The sequence below is a fragment of the Canis aureus genome, chromosome 13 (assembly GCF_053574225.1).
Source record: "Canis aureus isolate CA01 chromosome 13, VMU_Caureus_v.1.0, whole genome shotgun sequence".
Lineage (NCBI taxonomy): Eukaryota > Metazoa > Chordata > Mammalia > Carnivora > Canidae > Canis > Canis aureus.
The window spans coordinates 56,749,587-56,770,322 of record NC_135623.1 but is presented as its reverse complement, the minus strand read 5'-3'; the positions used below and the strand labels follow the sequence as shown (position 1 = coordinate 56,770,322).

The 20,736-nt window shown below is 42.6% G+C and overlaps 1 long non-coding RNA gene across 2 annotated transcripts; it reads left to right on the top strand.

The window, feature by feature from the left end:
* The first annotated feature begins 7,689 nt into the window (after window positions 1-7,689).
* Window positions 7,690-18,088, top strand: LOC144281671 (uncharacterized). 2 transcript variants are annotated; one of them, XR_013350101.1, is made up of 3 exons: window positions 7,690-7,840; window positions 14,117-14,190; window positions 17,832-18,088. It is a non-coding gene; the product is annotated as an uncharacterized LOC144281671 (long non-coding RNA). The 2 variants fall into 2 exon arrangements; XR_013350100.1 differs by having other exon boundaries at window positions 15,574-18,088.
* The last annotated feature ends 2,648 nt before the right edge of the window (window positions 18,089-20,736 follow it).

Genomic DNA, 20,736 nt, shown 5'->3' with positions numbered 1-20,736 from the left:
CTGGAGATCGGAAAGCCAGGGCCACAACCAGGACTGAGGTGGACTTGGAGACGGAGCATCAGGCCGGCTCCGGGGTGTCTGCAGCTGGAGCTGCTGGACGGGGGTCCCACCCTACTGTACACGGGGCTGGGTTGGGGGGCAAGCCACTGAAGGGGCCTTGGTTTGCTCTCTCTTGCTGCTGCTTTCTCTTCCTGGGTCACTTCCCTCTTTGTTTTGTGAAAGAAATACTGCACTCCTCCTGTGTCTCTCCTTTCCTCATGCGATTACCACACTCACCACATTCTTGATGCGAGATAATGGGGGGCTTTCCCCTGTCCGACGATCCCCTGAAACTACCAGCTCGGTCCTACAATGCAACCCAACTTTGACACTAACCGGAGTTAGTGAATTCCGCACAGGTTAAGGGCTCGATCCCACGAGACCCTCCTCCCCACTTCAGACACCAATCAGAGGTAGTGAGTCCCAGGGTTACCCACAAATTCTGCCTGACTTGGCTACAAATCAGAGGTTCCCATGACACCTCACCTTCGATTTGGGTATTTGCTAGAACAACTTGTAGAACTCAGGGAAACACTTATATTTTCCCAGTTTATTGTGTAATAAAGTATATGATAAAGAGTACAGACGAATAGCCACATGGGGAGACACATATGACCCCAGAAAGTTTCCAAGCACAGGAGCTTCTGTCCCTGTGGAGCTGGAGTAGATCACCGTCCTGCATGTAGTCGTGAACGCTGACCCAGAAGCTCTTCCAATGTACTTTGGGATTAATGTGGAGGCTTCATCATATAGGCTTGATTGATCATTAACTCAATTTCCAGACCCTCTTTCCTTCCTGGAGGATGGAGGTGGGTTGAAAATTCCAAGCTTCTAAAATCATGACTTGGTCTTTCTGGTGACCAGCCCCCATCCAGGAGCCATCCAGGAGTCACCTCATTAGAATAAAAGATATTGTCACCCAGGAAATCCCAAAGGAGCTGGGAACCAGGGTCAATAGCCAAATATTTGAACAAAAGTTGTTTTCCTAGCACTCTTATCATGTAGGAAATCACAAAAATCTTGGGACCTCTGTGCCAGACACTGGGGACAGAAACCAATATATATGTTTTCTATTACTTCACATTTTGCTAAAGCTGATTGCCTCCTCTTCCGAGAGGCACCTGTTCTGACCTCCAAGTGCCCCTCCTGTGTGTCGCCCCCATCCATGCTTCCCCTCATTCTGGTCCTCCCCGTACACTACACAGGTGCCTCTTTCCCACAAGCAACCTGCAAGCTTCCTGAGGGAAGGGGTCTCATCCCTCATGCTCGCCACGCTATTCCAAGTACAATGCTCAGCTCAGGGAATGTGTTCATGAATATCTGATGAGAGACTGTCAAATAAATGTCAGGCCCTGATGTATGTTGCCAGAAAGGGAAATGCATCAGCCCTTTCCCAGAGAAAATAAATTCCTATCATAAGACTTCTGCCCTGTAATCCCTCATCTATCACTGGGCGAGGCGAGCCAGCTATTTCCCATCCATTCCGATTTCTTCGCTGACCTGCCAGGGCCTGGTACTGCGCTGGGCAACGTGCACACGGCCCTTTGAAACACAGTTGGATTGCTCCTTCCCACTTTGCCATCTGGAGCCTTCATATTGTTAACAGAACATTCTTTAGACATTTGTCAAACTCCCAGCATCAAGCAGCCCAGTTCCAGCACATGACTTCCTGTAACCGCGTCCTGCCGACTTCTCACTAGTACATTAAAAATAAAAAGCACACACAGAGTGGCTCATACTTCCCCTTTCCAGTGACCTCAACCCCACGACTGGGGAAACTGTGATTCAAACTCAGGGAAAAGAAAAAAAAAAACAACACTGTTGGTGTCACCAATAGCAATGAAGGATCCTCCTGGGCTGGTGCTTGGGATATTAATAAATCCATTAGATTGGATCATTTGTACCACCAGCTCTCTTTTCTTTAGGGAATTTGAATGTTCGAGTGCTTTAAAGTGGAGATAAAACGACCCATGATTCATGTCCCTGTCTTCTGAAGAGTTTCCTTGTATAAGCTCCAACAACCTCTGCAGTTACTTGAAGGTTAAAACTATTCTTTCCCAAAAAGGAGAAAACCATTTCACTTTTCTGTTCATTGCTTTTCTCCTTCAGCACCTGAAAAGGAGGTGAATCCCTTCCTCCCCCAAACATTCTTACTAAGGGAATCTTGTTCCTACTCCCACTTATCTGATGATTTGAACGTTGAAACAAGCAGAGTAGGGACGCTTGGGGGGCTCAGTGGTTGGGCATCCGCCTTCGGCTCAGGGCATGATCCCAAGATCCGGGGATGAGTCCCCCCCTCGGACTCCCTGCGAGGAGTCTGCTTCTTCCTCTGCCTCTGTCTCTGTCTCTCTCTGTGTCTCTCCTGAATAAGTAAATAAAATCTTTTTTAAAAAGCAGAATATGATTCCTTAATCCTTCAAGAGACTTTGGTGGGGTTTTTCTCTCCCTCTTTTTGTTTATTTGTATTGGTTATTAGGCTAGCAAATTTGGATTTGAGTAGCTCAGATCCTAGGCTAGTAGCATGCTGAGCTCATTATGTAAAGCTCATTCACGAGAGAAAACGTATTGAACTGTCTGGGTCTCAGCACAAAGAGTTTTTTAAAGAAGCTTTGGTTCTGTTTTCTTAACTGGCCTCCTGCAGCTCCGAAATGGCATGTTTCAAGTCAGCATCTGGTCTCATTGGAATTGGGGTAAGAGCATCCAAAACCTTGCATGTGTCTAGAAGTTCTGACAGAGACCGCAATTCTGGTATCTAGGAATTAGACAAGGTCCAGGAGGTGGGATGTTCTGATTCTCAGCATACTTGCAGAGCACTGAAAGATTTCCGGGGGTGCCTGGAATGATTTATCTGTGACTTCCCAGTGGGACCAAGGACGAATGACTGTGCTCTCTAACCCACCACCTGGGCCCTGCTAGTGGAGGTTGGGGATTGAGGGCGTCAAATGCCTTATGTGACCCAAGGCAAGCTGAAGAGAAATTCCAGCTCCCAGAAGCACTCATAGGAAAAGGTCTTGAAGTTTCAATTAAGCGATTTTCTTTGAAGATTTTTGACTTGCATTAATTCCCTGAAGAAGTTCATTCACTTTCCAAAGCAATTTCCCTCCAAAGGGTGGTTTGCTCTCCGAAGGCGAATTTTAATACTGATGTATGTCATTTATCCCCCACATCCTTTCTGAGACGACATATTGTAGAAAAGCCATTAGGAAACACTTCATATAATAGTTCCTTCACCCTTGAAACATCTTCTGAGAGGTAGGAGGAGGAGCTGAAATTATAGTCCTCCTCCACTACTTGCCCCATTTTAGAAGCAGAGAAATTGAAACTCATGTGTGTCCAGCGACGATTGGTGGTGTCCAGCTTCATAGCTGCCCCTCCATCTGACCTTGTCAGTCTTCTCAAGATGAGGACTCTGTGCTCCCAAGAAGAGATTGGGATTTTCCCTGGTTTCAGTCATTGTCACAGATGCCATTTCTATGCATATCACAAGGAGCTCCCTCCATAAATCTGGTTTTTTATTAAATCTGTAGCATAGGAATTCTGTTTAAAAAAATATATATATAGTATTAAGAACAAATTTACTGTAAAGGACACTCATTCTAAATCCTCCGACCCTTTTTTCCTTAAAGGCTGCGATACTTTCTTTAGTGTCCTTCCAGAAATAGTCTATTTACAAGCATATTAAGTATCTGTATACACATACACACAAACACACACACACACACACACACAGCTTACATTTCAAAGATTACTTTTCCCACATGAAAAAAAAAGCCTTCAGAGTTCTATTGAATAAATTTTATAATTTTTAATGCTTGTTTGGCATGGACAATAATAAAATAACAAACTCAATTACTCATACTCTGTGGGAAAAGGGTATTTCTATTTTTATATATTCTTTAAATGAGTATTTTCTATATTCATATGCATACATATTTTTATTTTTTTATAAAAAAATGGGCAAAGTTCATGCAAATGCAGCAACAGAAAAATAAATACCAATTACTATGCATGTTAACATATAGTTTATTTCCCTTTTCAAAACTTTGTGATAGTTCTTGGATTTGAATCAATACCTAGAAGTTTATGTATCCATACATAAGAATAAACCTACCTCATTCTTCCTTAACTGTTACATGGTATTCTTTAATTAGTTCCTTTTTTTTTTTTAAAGCAGTTCTTTTTTTTTTTAATTTTAATTTATTTATTTATGATAGTCACAGAGAGAGAGAGAGGCAGAGACACAGGCAGAGGGAGAAGCAGGCTCCATGCACCGGGAGCCCGACGTGGGATTCGATCCCTGGTCTCCAGGATCGCACCCTGGGCCAAAGGCAGGCGCCATACCGCTGCACCACCCAGGGATCCCTCTTTAATTAGTTCCTAATCGTTGGACAAGTTAGGGTTTCCAGGATAATGCTGTGATGCATAACCCTGTACAAATTGTTAAATACTTAAGCAGAGTTATAGAGTAAGTTTGTAGAAATGGAATTGCTTGGCCAAAGAGTGTGTGCACTTTAAAAGTTGAGATATATGAACAAATTTGCTTCCCAAAGAAGTTGTATCACATTATATTTCAATTACACGAGTGTATCTCGGCATCCTTCCCAACACGATGTATTACTACACTTTCTGATCTCTGTCATTCTGTTAGGTTACAAGTTGTATCTTGTTATTATTTTAATTTATAGTTATTCAATTTTAAATGAGTTTGGGCATCTTCCCCGTGTTGGAAAGCGATTGGTATTTATTTTTCTGTTGCTGCATTTGCATGAACTTTGCCCATTTTTCTACTGAACTGTTGATTATTTTCTTATTGATCCATAAAAGCCCTTTATACATTAAGGAAATGGACCAATGATGCATGCCCTGTAAAGTCTCCCCCTTTTTACTTCTAATGATCAATTATTGCTCTTATATATCGCTTTCCTCACTCTCTCTCCTACTTTCTCTCCTATTTACTTTCTTATTGAGTTACTTATATATCTTGTTTATTTGGACGGGAAAGAAGGATGAGGGTCAGGTTTGCAAGGAAGTCTACTTTTGAATATCTAGTGAGTAGATATTTTCCAGAATGTATAGAAAGAAAATGTGAAGCCAGAAAGGCCCTTTACCTGACATTTGTATCAAAAGTTTGTTCTTCCTCTTGATTCACTGATGGACACTTGGAAGACTCGCATCTTGCTCATTGACTATAAATTATTGCCTGCATTCAACAAACTTCTTAAGTTTATATTTACACCCTCTTATTTTTTGCTTTTCTTAGAACTCTCTCTTCCTTCTAATTTACTCTCAAAGAGTGATCATTATTTGGCTGGTACAGTTATCTCTAGACTCTTACCTCTTCATTAAGTACCTGGATCAGGACAATTTGTGTGGCAAGATTCTGATGGGAAGAGAGACGGTCTCAGGTTCTCGCTTCAGGATTTATCCCAGTCTCCTGTCTCAGAATCCTGGGGCCATGCTTTCCTCTGACAGATTCAAGGAGGTGAGGCCCCTCATGAGGCATACTCCTCTCTCTGTAGGTTTCTGTTGAGAACCCACTTTTCCAAATCCTGCTAAAACCAATTCAACTTTAGCTAACGTGGTAATGATTTGTGGGGAGCAGAAGAAATTCCTCTGTAATTATGCGTGAATTGATGTGTGATTTCCTAATGAGCTTAAGTGAAGAAATCATCATTTTGTGATAAATGCTTTATATCTTAAAATGCTGGAAACACATATCTAATAAATTCAATCAAACCACTCTCATTTATATAACATTTGCAATTATTATTTAACATGCTGGCTTTCTTTGCTGCTTTACTGCTTTGGGTAATTGCAGAATCTAAAAGTTCCCTATTCATAAACAAGGCCACAGAAAACTCATTACATAGGAGTTTTTCTTAATGCAATCATAAATGAGTTCATTTTGAAATGTATTTGCATGCTGTGTAGGCTAAGACCCCCTTACCAGAAAATGTTGTAGTCACTGAATGAGCTTGCTAAATCAGGGACATTTGCCCCTGGAACAAGCTAGGTTATTCTCTGATACTGCAGCTTGGGCATCTAACAATGTCCAGACAAGCTGGGAAGAGCATCCAATGATAAAAATATGGTTCCTCTTCATCGAAGAAATGAGGCCCAGTGAGTTAAGTGGTCACAGGGCCGCAATGGATTCAGCGACTGCAGCACAGAAGACAACACAATATATTGATTGAGGACTCAGTTCCAGATTCAGATTCTGGCTATGTCACTTAGTAGCTGTGTGACTTTAGACAAACTACTCAGTCTCTCTGGGCCTCAGTTTACTCATCTGTCAAAGGGAGACAATGCCTATTGTTGTTGGCAGGATTAAATGAGATGGCATATGTGGAAGTTCTGGGCACACTGGCACAGAACACATGACAGCAAATTGTCGCTAGTCAAATAATAATTAGTAGCCTTAAATACTGATAAATAACAGGAGCAAAACTGACCCCCCCCCCCCGCCCTTCCACACCCCAAGCATTTTCCTAGGTGGCCAAGGTGGTAGTTTGTTTCATTTTTATCTTCTAGGGAGCTGAGAGAATGACAGGAATTGATAATGGTTTACTCCCTGGGACCCAGGGCCATTTCCTGATGGGTTATACTGAGCAGGTTGTTCAACCCTAAAAGAATCCTTTTTCACTGAGATGTGTTAGAATTTTGGGTTTGGTAAATGGAGACCCAACATGGTAAATGGTTTTGAGACTCATATCGAAATTAGCAGCAGTTGACCAAGGGTTGACAGAATGTATTAGAAATCTGTACAGGAGAGTCTTCCCAGGGCTCCCTCTAAGGATCTCTGCCTTAACCACAGGCGCTGCTCAAGGCGCAGCCATGTTTTTTGCTCTGTAACTCAGCCCACTTCCGTCAGGGCCACAGTTGACTGGACAAGGATAGGCCCCTGGCCAGGGCAGTCCCTGGGGTCCCCAATGGCCAGGGGAAGCAAGGCTTGGCCAGTCATATTTCTTCACTCGATGATAGGTGGGGAGAGAACAAGGCCATGGGCCTGAAGAGGCCCTCATGGATCTTGTGTGAGCTGAAGTGAAGGCTGCACAGAAACTCAGGGAAAGGAGTGGAAGTGTAGGGAGTGGAGAGGAGAACCTCTGCACAGAGGATGCAGGGTCAGTGGGAGAGAGAGAGAGCCAGGGAGTCTAATGGGTGCTGCTCTGGTTCCAGATGGGTTTTCTAATTCCAGATGTCTTTACCTATCTCCACAGACCTTTGCTCCCTGAGGCAGCTTGAGGAGAGACCCTTCACAGGCACTTGTAAGAGACCACCTTAAGCCCAGTCTGGGCTGCAGCGAGAAAGCAGAGGTTGGAATAAATAGGTAAAATAAAGGTCTGAATTGATAAGTAGTGGCAACAATATGGAGCATTGTTAATTATTCTACAAGGAATCTTGTTATCCATTTATTTTATAGATAACAGTGCAGACCTTGTAAATTGTAATAGAATGTTTGGTTTCTGAACATAAATGAATAAAAAGATGTAAATTCTCAAGGTATTTAATTCTAATGAAATTCAAAGAACTTAAACTTCCATTCAAATAGAGAAATCTATTATCTTTTTAGACAATTGGCTTGTTCATCGGTCCTTCCAAGGACATTAAATAAAACATGTATGAATGTTCCTTTGTTGGAGTCTGCATAGATTTCACAGTGCCTAACATTTTTCCTAATAAAGAAGCAACTTTCTGTCCTTTTCTTTTCTGTATTTCCACTGCTACCATCGTAATTCTACGTTGTTTTTCACCTGGACTTTTGCAGTTTCCGGCTAGGTGGTGTCACCACATTATGTATACAGTAAGTATCCATTAAGTGCTTTCTGGAATGCTTCTGCTACACTTGAACTAACCAGAATTCCTCGCACAAGGAAGCAAAACTTAAATAATTTTATTTATTATGTAATAAAAACCCAAACGTATACAAAAGTAGAGAGTGATGAACTGTTATATAGCCATTCAAGGATGATCAGGAATGATCACTCAGGACCTATATTCTCTATATTCACATATTCCCCTGTTTCCTCTATTCTCATGCTAATTTTATCTTTTTTCTTTTTTAAAGATTTTATTTATTTATTCATGAGAGATAGAGAGAGAGGCAGAGGGAGAAGCAGGCTCCATGCAGGGAGCCCGATGTGGGTCGATCCCGGGACCCCAGTATCATGCCCTGGGCCGAAGGCAGGCACTAAACCACTGAGCCCTCTGGGGACCCCCTCTCATGCTAATTTTGAAGCAAATCCAAGATATCATATTATTTCCTTCATAAGTATTGTTATGGTATCTCTAAAAGAAAAAAATTGTGATGTAACCAAAATACCATCATTACAGCTAAACTAAAATAATAATGATTTAATATGATAAATATCCATCTATGTTCAAATTTCCCTAATTGTCTTATTTTTTACAGTTTCTTTGTTTGAACCATTTTTGAAATGAGCGTAACACATTATAATGGTTGACTTATCTCTTAAATAAATCTCTCCCTCTTTCATTCCCTCCTTCTCTCTTTTCCTGAGATTTATGTGTCAAAGAAAAAGGGTCATTGTCCCATAGTTTTCTACAGTCTGGCTTTTGCTGACTCCATTTTTGTGTTATTTCAAATGTTCCTTTGTCCATTCTATTTTCCTTGAATTTGTTTTTAAATGTCGACTAGGCCCTCACTTGGATTCAGATTCAGGGTACTCCGTGAAAAGGCACGTGATGTCAGCTTGTTTCCCTTCGCCAGCAGTCATTGATGATTATCTCCTGGATCCATTAGATCATTAGGGGTTGCAAAATGGTGGTGTCCTAATTCTGTCATTCTTTCTCCATTTATTAACAAGTCTACTTTTAACTCCTCATCAACTGGTTACCCTAAGGTATAGTTCATATAGAAAGGGCAAGATAAATGTTTGATTTAAAATTGTTTGTTGGGACAAGTGGGTGACTCAGTGGTTGAGCATCTGCCTTTGGCTCATGTTGTGATCCTGGGGTCCCGGGATCGAGTCCTGCATCATGCTCCCTGTAGGGAGCCTGCTTCTCCCTCTGCCTGTGTCTCTGCCTTTGTCTTTGTGTCTCTCATGAATAAAATAAATAAACTCTTTAAAAAAAATAAAAAATACAATTGTTGATTCCCTTAGCATTTTAAATGTGCCCAGTGAGTTTCTTTGCAAATTATTATTATGGATTAAATGTATTTGAGATGTTTCAAATTCATCGCATTTATTACTCTTATGGATGATCGTAATGTTCTACCTTTGGCTCCTAGGAGCTTCTTCAAGTTGGCTCCTAATTTTTTTCATCTGGATCCAGTGGTCTTTGATGTGTTCCTTGCTCTCTGTAAAACAAGAAGTTCCAGGCTCATCTTGTAGATTTCCTACTTTAGAACCAGAGTCAGCTTTTTCTCCAACAAAAATCAAATTTTTCTTCTGGTTCTTTTTAGCGGAAATGGCATCTAAAGACCACAATCTGGGCACTAGGGATGTTCATTGGTAGATGATTGGTTTTCATTTCTTGGTCTTTTCAAAATAAATTGGTCTTTTTTAAAGATAAAACATTTTTTTGAGTTCATATTGATACTTTCCATTCAAATGTAGAACTACAGAGTTTTTACTTAATCAATTTTATATATTTTGAATATTTATATATTATAGTTTTTTCATCTTATATTTCTTTTCTTCTTCCTTTTCTATTTTGCTATGATGCTTTTGCAAATGTAGAACTACAGAGTTTTTACTTAATCAATTTTATATATTTTGAATATTTTATATATTATAGTTTTTTCATCTTATATTTCTTTTCTTCTTCCTTTTCTATTTTGCTATGATGCTTTTGTGAAATACAAAAGGATTTTATTTTGAATTGTTAGTCAGATTTATCACCCTTTTCCTTATTGCACCCGAATTTTGAGTCATAGCTAAGAGAGTTTTCCCCACTCCTATGTTACAGGAGATTTCATTCATATTTTATTCTAATATATGAATGGTTTTATTTACGTTTAAATTTCTGACCCACTTGAAATTTATCTCCTTGTGTTTGAATGAAGAAGAGATCTAATTTTATCTTTTTCCACATGACTTTTCATTTAACCCAACATTACTTATTAAAAAGTCTATCTTTTTCTTCTTGATATAAGATGCCACCTTTATCCTGAATTAAATTTCCACTTGTGATTGGTCTTATTCCCATACAATCTTTCTGTCTATTTATATGCCAATACCACATTGTTTGAATTATGGAGGCTCTACAATCTGCTCACCCTTTTCAGGATTTTCCAGACAATTTTTGGTTAAGCAGAACTTTTGAGTGAGAACCTATCTTCATGTTTCCTATCAGGGTTCTATGCCTACTTTCTAAGATAGCACCTCACTGATTTGATAAATAAGATTGAGGGAAGGCATGAATGGGCCCCTTAAGACAGGAATTGGCAAACTGTGGCCCATGAGCCACATTTATCGGTAAATGAAATTTTGTTGAAATATAACTATATTGCCTAGGAGTGCTTTTGTGCTACAATGGGAGATTGAACAGTTGTCGTGAAGACTGAATGGACTGCAAAGCCTAAAATATTAAGATACCATTTCTGGACCTTTACAGAAAAAATTTGCTGACTCTCTCTTAAAATAATAGATTGGTATACTAACAGGTCTTCTAGAGATAATGCTAAACCCCAAACAACCCACTACACAGTTTGTGAGGTTCCCTGCAAAATAAAAATTCAACTCCCCTCATTCAAAAAGCGGGAAAAAAGTGCTGTGAAGGTACTGGAATATAAAGTATTTTCCTCCAGCAGTTGATATTTCATGTTGTTTTATTTGTTCTTTAATGTCATTTTAAATAAAGACAAATTAAAATTATTAGCATGAATTTTACCTTTCATCTTTACATTGTACAATATATATTTTAAATGTAAACAGAAGAGCACTTAACTTGTATGCAGAATCACTGAAATTACACAATTCCTGTTTCCTGACTTGTCCCTGAAGGATGCCTTCAGTTGACCAGGGGAGACAAACACAAGCCAGGAAGGTTGGAAGTGGAGAGAGAGAGCCTCCCAGGCATGGAATGGGCCCAGGAGAGCAAGTGCAGAGTCTCGAAGGAGACCTGGGACACAATCAGGACACCAGGGGCTTGATGTCTGCCTCGTTCCCCCTCCCACAAGCTGCTGGACCAATGCTCCATTTCTAGGCCTAGGGTGAGAAAGCCCCATAAGCCCACCACTACAGGAAGAAGGGACCCTTCAAGGGTACTGCAAACAATACTCCAGTACAGCTATGTGCTGGATAGGGGTGGGCAAATCACCCCCTAATGTGGGGCAGAGCAGAGAGACGGTGGTGGTCATGGGGCAGGGCCAGGGGAGGGGGTACTGGGTGCTAAGGACCTGTCCTAGGGAGGTATGGGGGCAGTAGGAAGTCAGACCTTGTGTCAGTCCGGCTTTAAGCCCCCAACACATGTTCCATTGTCTCATTGTATTTCACTTACAAAACATAAACTCAAAGATAAAATAATTGTGACTATCAAGACTACAGCCATAGAACGTCAAACCTCAAATTTGGAGCTCTGGATAACCACACTGCTGGCACACCCTTGATGCCTCCCCGATCTCAAGTAATTACCCTGTCCCCTGGGAATGTCTGTCAACATTATAGCTAGAAGGGAATGGGTGGGAGTATAGATATTGTGGGGAGCCCTGCAGATGGGTGGCACCCCTCAGTGATACCTTAGAAGGGTTGTCTGTCTGCTTAAGTCCTACTTTTTTTTTTTTTTGGCCTTTTTTTAACATGCATTTTTTATTATGGTAAAATATGCACAAAAAGTTTACCATTTTAGCCATTTTGAAGTGTACAAATCAGCGACGTTAAGTACATTCACATCATTGTGCTCCCATCACAGCCATGCATCCTCAGAATTTTTTCATCTTGAACTTTGAAACTCTGTCCCATTGAACAGGAACTCTTCATTTCCTCCTCCTCCCAGTTCCTGGCAGCTGCCATTCTACTTCCTGGCTTTATGAATTTGACTACTGTAGGTACCACAATTAAGAAGAATCATAGAGTATTTGGGTTTTTGTGACTGGCTTATTTCACCTGGCATAATGTCCTCAGGGTTCATCCATGTTGTTGCATGTGTTGGAATTTCCTTCTTTTTTAATGTGGGAAATTTAATGTGGAAAATATACCACATTTTGTCTGTCCATCCATCCGCTGATGGCCACTTGTGTTGCTTCCGTGTTTTAGCTATTGTGAATAGAGCTGCTGGGAGTGTGGGTGTGCTATTTATTGTCCTTTAACACTTGGTTCCTATATCACAGAACACACCTTTACTTAGGATTATACTGATGTTGTAGCTACTCTGTGGGGACCTGGAGCCTCAGGGACATTCCAGGGTCACACTTGATGCCCCGCTGAGGATTTGGTTTCTAGCCTGCATAGATTGGCAAGAACAAGAAAATGTTTCAAAAGGAGAAGCCACTGAAGCACTATTTTTCTTTGTTTCTGCAAAACAACTTTGGTTTATTTTCTCCCATTTGAGGCTTTGTTTTCACCTATGCAAATGTGATTCATCTTTCAGCGCTAGAGAAGGGCCTTAAATAACATAATTACTTCACCAATCATCTCCTTGGCTATTGGAAATCATCTTTTCAGTGAGGTTGACTGCATGCAGTTGCTTGAGCTCTATACAGACCCCAAATAATGAGCAAGCTTCTTTTCTTAACATGCTAATTATTCTCTGAAGCGAGTGTTGTTTTAAAAGGGGGACTTAATTGGATGTTAAATCTGCAATTGAAAGATTAAATTATGAAATAAACAAACATATCAGTCTAATAGGTCTTTGGAAAAAAATTAGTCATTCTACTTCAGTTTTTGTTAAAGTGCAAATGCATTCAGATATATATTTAATTCTCTGCCCATTCTGCTGCGCTTTGTAGCTCTCAGCCCGAGCTCTTTCCTGGGCTGATTCCAAAGGAAGTCATCTCAGGAGGCTGAGTAAGCTCAGGATTCTGTGAGCACTGGCCCCAAAATAACCTTTTGCTTAAAGACTTTACCTGTATAAATGAAATTCAAGAAATGTTGAGAAACCATTTTGAAATGAATAATACCAAAGCAATTCCAAGGGGTATAATTTGGGATGCATCAAAGGTGGTGGTTAGAGAATACATTTGCCTCACTGTAAGTTTAAAGGAAATCAAAGATCAAAACAGGTACATGTTCAAGAAGGAAATTAAGAAATGAGAAGTACATCATAGCTATATAAAAATCCCAAATGATTTTTTTCAGAAAATTATTTCAAGGCAAAGTAATACCCTTTCTAATGGAAAAGAATGTGAAACCCCCCAAGTTTATAAAGCAAGCTTCCCGAGGATAGGAAATAAAGATGAGTAGCTCTTCAGCTTTACATTTTAAAAAGGTACAAGAAAGCAAAGATTTTTTTTCTCCCCCTAAAATAAGTACCCATCTGGGAGAATGGTAATACAACCAGAATATGAAGTTTCTTTTAACACAGATGCCCAGGGCTGGGGGAAATGAGAGGAATATGCATTACCCTCCATCACATTTCAGTTACACTAGACTGAGTGCACAAGTAACCCCGGGGCAAGACGGCTTCATCCACCAAGCCTGGGGGGTTGGGTAATGAGGGGGGCTGGGCATATTGATAGAGTGTTCTTGAGGTTAGGAAATCCTTGCAAACATCCTATTAGGTAGGTACCTTCAGGGGAGAATTCTAATACATTGTTTGGAGAGAGATATTGTCTTTCATTGACAGTTTATCAAACAACTATCATTATCCCTAAATCAGATTAATTTTTAACACATTACTTTTTCCATGTTTTAAAACTTGGTAATGAGATTTTCTTAAGGCTTTATTCCAGGGGTAGTAAATTTATTTTTTGTGGCTGAATCCTTTAATTTTCATCTAATGAAATTCCTTGTCAGTCTTATTTACCGTCTGCTTGTTAGGTGATGGTAAAACATGTTGACAGCACACAGTGACCAGGTCTGGACACTGAAATGCAGAAAATTTGTCCTTATATTGTTAGTTTTTTGGTGTGGAATGGCAATATAGTTATGCTTAAAAATATGTTTTTGTCTTTTAGAGATGTATTGAAATACTTCCTGAAAAAAATGATGTAATGTTTTGGATTTGCTTTAAAAAGAATGTAGAACATAGGTAAGTGGGGAGTATCTATTTTACATATGTTTGAAATTTTCCATAACAAAAATTTTTCTTTAAAAAAAAAAGCAGTTCTTTACTTAAGAATCTTCTACCCATTTCCCCAAGTAAAAGAGTGAGTGCAAAGGAGTGATTCTTCTTGCAAGAGGATCCCATGCTGGATCTATGTGGGAGCTGTGACTCTTCTGTGTTTTCTCTTCCAGCCACACCAGCACTAGTGGGGATTCATTGCCAATCCTTTTTTAAAAAGGATTTTATTTATTTATTTGAGAGAGAAGCATGAACAAGAAGGAGAGGAAGAGGGAAAAGCAGATTCTCCACTGAGCAGGAAGCCTGACTAGGACTCGATCCCAGGACCCCGGGATCATGACTTGAATCTAAGGCAGCTGAGCCACCCAGGCACCCCAGAAACTGCCAATCCTTTTAGGGGCAAATGGAATGGAAAAGAAAATCATCTACTAAGTGCTTATTTATTACATGTAAGGTATCATGCTAGACACTTTATATGTGGTATTTCATGTCATCCTGTGAGGTGTACATAGTTTTAAAAAATCCCATGAGGCAAGGTTATTTAAAAAAAAAATCCTTTTTTGGGATGCTTGGGTGGCTCAGTGGTGGAGCATCTGCCTTTGGCCCAGGGCATGATATCAGGGTCCTGGGATCGAGTCCCACGTCTGGCTCCCTGCATGGAGCCTGATTCTCCCTCTGCCTGTGTCTCTGCCTTGCTCTCTGTGTCTCTCATGAATAAATAAATAAAATCTTTAAAAAAAAGAAGAAATTGAAGGAGGGGAGGTTAATTAACGTGATGGTCTATATAGCTTGGAATACCTTTGGCTGCAATATAATAACAAACCAAGCTCAAACTGTTTTAAACAACAAAAAGTACTTATTGGCTAAGGTAACTCAGTAAATCCCAAGATGCTGCAGGTTTTAGGGACAGTTCTGTCAGGGTTTTGATTTCTCCATCTTTACAATTCTCCATGTTCTGCTTTCCTCCACACGCTGGCTTCCCTTATAGCGAAAAAAAGGCTGTGGCAGCCTCAGGTCTTGTATGTGCATAACACACCAATCGGGGCAAGATAGGCTCCCGTCTCCCCAACATAAAGTCAGTTCTGGAGTTCACTTGGATTGGACTAACCAATTACTATGGACAGAGAAGGCCATGGGACCAGTAGCCCAGGCCCATCCCTTAACCCTGGCCTCATGGATGAGATGATGCTGAGTGGTTTTGCCTGTTAAGGCCCACCTGTGGGCCTGGAGCTGCAGTTGATCTTACCCAAACCGCAAGACTACTACAGAGCGTTATGTTCATAAGATTTCCAGAGAAATAATTTGATAGAATTAGATTTCACAGGGGTCTCTGTGCCTGTCCATTCACAGGGAGGAAGGACCGGGAGAATTGAGATTGCCCTCTTTCCACTCATCTAAGCCGACCCAACTTGGTGGTTGAGCAGAAGGAAAATGTGGGTGGTCGTTTCCAGTTTGGGGAAAAGCAAAAAGGAATATGAGAATAGAGAGCCAATGGAGAACTTTTGCCTTCCATCTGGGAGAAGTTGCGAGAGGCTGAGATAGAGAGGTAGGCTTTGTTTTGTTTTATTTTGTTTTTGGTGGTGCTGCTGTGCACCTATAATTCACTCTTTCCTTTAACATTTGCTAGAGAGGTAGAGCAAAGAATTGAAATAGTCGTAATTAAAGTTGTTGGGTTGTGTTTTTTCTGAACATGACCCTGAGCTGAGAATAGGCCATGTGAAGCTCTAGGTTTTATTTGGGTTACATAGTAAACTGAGGTAAGATAACAAGCAAGAACCAAAAAAGAATGATATGGGCAAAATGTGTCCAGTGATGTGTCCAAAATGTGTTTAGACACTGAGGGCTGCTGGAAGTGAGAAGGGCTGATAGAGGAGGCAGGATTTGATATTGAGGAGGGCAGAAGGTTTGGTTGGTTAAGCCAGTCAAGTAAAAAGATTGGGAGTATGCATAGAAAATCACCTGCACCTGGGGACAAAGCAGAGAGTTTGTGTTGGGATGCAGTAGGGTGAGTGGTAACACAGACAGCTAACGTTTATTGAGCGTTTACTATATGCCAGATGCTGATCTAAATGCTCATTTAGATCCTTGTTAAATGATCCTAAAAACTCATTTTAATCCTCGGTAAAACATGGAATGGCTAACCCGTTTGCCAGAGGTCACACAGGGAAAGGACAGGAAAAGACAGGGCCAAGGTATCTGAGTGACCAGGCAGCAAGAGATCATCGGGAGGAGAGCTGGGAGGACTCCCCCCAAATTCATTGTTTGCTAGCAGAGTAAAGCCTCACGTGGTCTGTGCAGCTAGGGCTTCATTGCAGCAGTTAGGAGCAATGGATTGGGTGTACTTATAGCTCCAGGGGTAGGGCTCAAAAATCCAGGGGTGAGTCACAACAAAAGAAGCAGAAAGAAGTCTGTAGCATAACACCATTGATGTCATTGGGAAGCCTCGGACACCCACAAAGCCAAACCACACATTTTACAAGGACACGGTCATTCAGGGATGTGTGTGTGTCAAATTCATTAGGGTGGGCACCCACAGGAAGGAAGGTGCTGGGAATGGGGGCCGGGATGAGGATACCTCCGCTCGGTCGGGGGGGGGCCTACGTGGATGGATGACGATGGCGTTGCTTGAACTGGGGACAGGGCTACCTCAGCAGCCCGCAGCTTGCCCAACAGGGGCAGAAGGCGAGAGCTCACCTGGGCTGACAGCACGCTTTGCCGAGGGCCGGGCCGGGGGGACAGTCACTGTGGGCACAGGCCTGGCTCCTTCTGTCTCCCCTGCTGTTGGGGCTGTGGTGGGGGGTGGGGGGTCACAGATAATCCACAGCCCAGAGCTGCTGGGGCAGGCAGCTGAGGGGCAGCAAGGTGCTGGAGAGAAAGGAATGCAGGGGGGCCGGGCCCTGACCCCCCACCAGCCCCCCCTATGGGACCCAGCCAGCCCATGTCTTCATTCCGGGCCTGGTTTCCTCATCTCTGAAATGGAGGGTTTGCACTGCACATTCTCTAAAGCCCCTTCCAGACTGAAAGCTCCTATCCCCCCCTCACCCTAGGAGAGAACTCCACACATCCCAGGGAAAGCCGACATCCCCCTTCTCGCACCTCTGGGCCATCCCAGGCCTGGAATCAGGCCCCACAATTCACTTCCACGGTGAAAATAAGACAGATCTGTCAATGGCTCCTCAACCAGCTGGCATGGGAATTACAGCTAAATTTCTATAGATGTTATTCTGTGTTTATAATGTTGTTTGTGTGAATTTATAGAACTTGCGAAACCCAAAACATTTGTTTTTCTCTAAAGGAAGGAGAGGTTAGATTTGGTAACCAAAATGAACTGTGTGTGTGTGTGTGTGTGTGTGAGTGTGTGTAGGGGAAATGCGTCTGATTGCTCTAATTTTCCTTTCAGTAATGGACTGATTTCCACATCTAGGCAGGAACACTCAATCGATAGAGTTGACCGCTGCCACAATTGCCACGTTTTAAGACATTACTCCTTTTATTTGGACTCCTGTGTACCTCTTCTGTGTTTGACAACCTCTTTCTCTGAGTAATAAAGGATCGCTTCTAGTTCCCTGAAATCACTTGTTTTGATCCTATTGTTCATTACAATGCAGGTGCGAACTGTTTATGAGTTTGCCTAAGTAACACATTTGGAGGCAGATTACTTATAGAGCCAAGATCTGTTATTTGTGGAGCACGGAGGAAGCAGCTCAGACTTAAAGGGAGTACGAGACACGTGTCTGCTGGAGCCCGGGAGGTTCTGTCTGTGGATCGGGAAGCTGGTGACACAGGTACATTCAGTTTGGGAAAAATTCATCAAGCCGTACACCTCCGTGCACTCTCTGTATGTGGATTATATTCTAATGAATGTTTCCCTTTTAAATAAAAGTACTTGAAGTCACCGATATCTCTCATCTTTGTGGGGATGTCTAGGGGTTCATTATCATTAGTGGATTTAAATTAATGCTGGTCAAATTGAATCTCAGATTCATAGAATTTTAAACTTGGATCTCAGAAATAATTTAGCTCAACTCTTATCTTTTTACAGCTGAGGGAATGCAGGCCGGGGGTGGGGGTGGGGGTGGGGGAGCAGGGGGGAAGCGGCTTGCCCAAACCCACGCAGAGGTGAAGCCTTGCCACTCCTCCTGGCCTGCTACAGGAGCAGTAATGGGACCGTCGAAAAGAGCTGTTGGAGACAAGTATTATACCAACTCACATAATTCTTTGGTGGTTTCAGGTCCCAAACGAGGAATTATTAGTCTTGCAAGTCATCTCCCAGACTTTAGCAATCTGTGGCGCTATTAAAGCTCATTTGTAGGTTCATACTTCTTAAGTCAAAAGACCATCTGAATTAAGGCCAGATGTACATCCGTGAAAGAGAAAGAAGATAATTTGCCAGTGATTGAAATGTGCGGCTGCTTACATAGAGGAGTAGTTTGATTTTAAAATTAAGATTAAGAACAAGGCAATGGCCATTCGGGTTTCCCTCCTCCTCCCCCAGGGCACGAGACCCTTGGAGGTGTGGGAAGCAGGTGGCAAAGGCCCCTAGGGGAGGAGGCCGACAAGAGGGGCATGGATGTCTGGCAAGTCCCCCCTCGTTTCCATGCTGCCAGCCAGCCTCGGCTCCAACCTCTAAACCAAGGGCAGACACCCCCCCCCCCCTCATTGGGGAAGATCTACATCCACTCAATTATGCAGAAGTATGAACTCACTGTGGCAAACTTGCATTTTACTCAGGACTTTTTGCGACCTGTGTTTGCCTGGAAGAGGCACATAGAATAAATACTGTGAGTCATTTGGGCAGTGGACTGGAAACTCGCGATCTATAACTCAGGTTGCCAGGGTCGGTGTGGGAAATGCCCTACTGGTCATTTCAAACGAATAAAATGGGTTTGGGGAAGAGGATAGTGTGGAGAGAAGGGAAGGGGAGAGAGAGGCCGCTGGAAAGAGAAACTGAGTGAGAAAGGAAGCCCCAGGTAGGGAGCACTGTCGCTGAGGTCTGTGCTTACAGCCGAGCAGAAGGCAGGCCTCTGTGTAGTAGGGCAGGTGCCGAATCCCACAGGCAAGGAAGGGAAAAAGCTTTAAGCAAGGATTCAAATAGGGAAACTCCTATCCCATATTTGTTGCACTAGAATGAAAAGCTCGCCCATAGAGCTGGGTACTTTCCACCATTGTAATTGTCTCTGGCAGCGCGTAGGGTAGGAAATACCAAAAGGGGTGGGAATGCCAGGGCCCTGAAGATTCTTCACCTGATAACTGCGGCCTGTCAGGCAGGCCTAGAGGAGGCCAACAATTCACCTTGTCAGGCAATCAGATAAGGTGGCCCAGGGATCACTGCGAAAAGCCTCTGCCAAGTTTTTGTCACTGTTAAGACGCAAAACCCTTTTAGTGGTGGGGGCCCTGGCCAGGCCTCAGGAATCCACAATGGACATTGTTTTTGGAATCCCCATTCCTAGTCCCTTGCCCAGATGAAAAGGGATTTTGCTTTCTCAAACATCATCTCATCAAAGCCCTGGAGGAGTCCGGCCCTGCCTCCCCATCACAGGCTCCTCTGGCTGGTGCCTTCCCAGCTGCCCCTGGCAGGACCCTCCCTGATTCAGCACCGCCTGCTACCTTTCTCCTCCTCTTGTTCTCCTCAAAAAATTTTTTTTTTCTCTGCCTAGTGGGAGGAGCTGGAGGAGCTACTGGAAATTTCGGATTTAGACCCTAAGGCAAGGCCACTCTTCCAGGGGTGACAGAGAGTGCAGGTGGAGAACCAGGATTGCTCCAACATAACCCCCTGCGCAGGGTCACCATCCCTGTGGCCGGAGGGCCGGGTATGCTCCTCTGCTCAGCTCTGGCTCATTTCAGGTCCTTAGAGGACGGCTGTGGGGGCTGTGGGCCCTGCTTCCCCCACCCAGTCGGGGTCACAGCGGGGGACTACAACCAGAAACATGGTGCTCCATCCTCAGGACTCTGGCCACCCCTGCTTTCTAGAGCCACCCAAATCTAGCAAGGAGGAGGCCCGGAGGCTTAAGAAGCATGAGCAGTTGGGAGGCCTCTGTGTAAGTTTGCACTCTTACCTAGAATATCTTGCATGACTATGTATGGTCATTATCCATCTTTGGATTTTTTTCCTTTTCCAAAAAAACTGGGCTGTAGTGGAGTGTGTGTGTGCGTGTAGTGGGAGACGGGGGCAGTTGTGGCAAGTGTGAGGTCTGATGCATTCTAAAACCTAGCAAGGTTCCAGTCATCCTAAGACACAATAAATGTTTATTGAGCTCCTATCTTCTGCTGGGCATCTCTCTAAAGCTTATGGAGCAGAAATGAACACGATAGATCTTGGACTTCATGGAGACTATATTCTAGTTCAAGCGACAGAAAAAGTATTAAGTAACTTCAAAAAATTAAGGCACTTGCTCTCCTAAGGAAAATACAGCAGGGAGAGGGGTAGGGAGTGCTAGATTGGAGAGGTACAGTTTTCAATAGGGTGCACAGGAAAGGCCTCACTGATCACCCTATAGTTTGGGGATTGTTGCT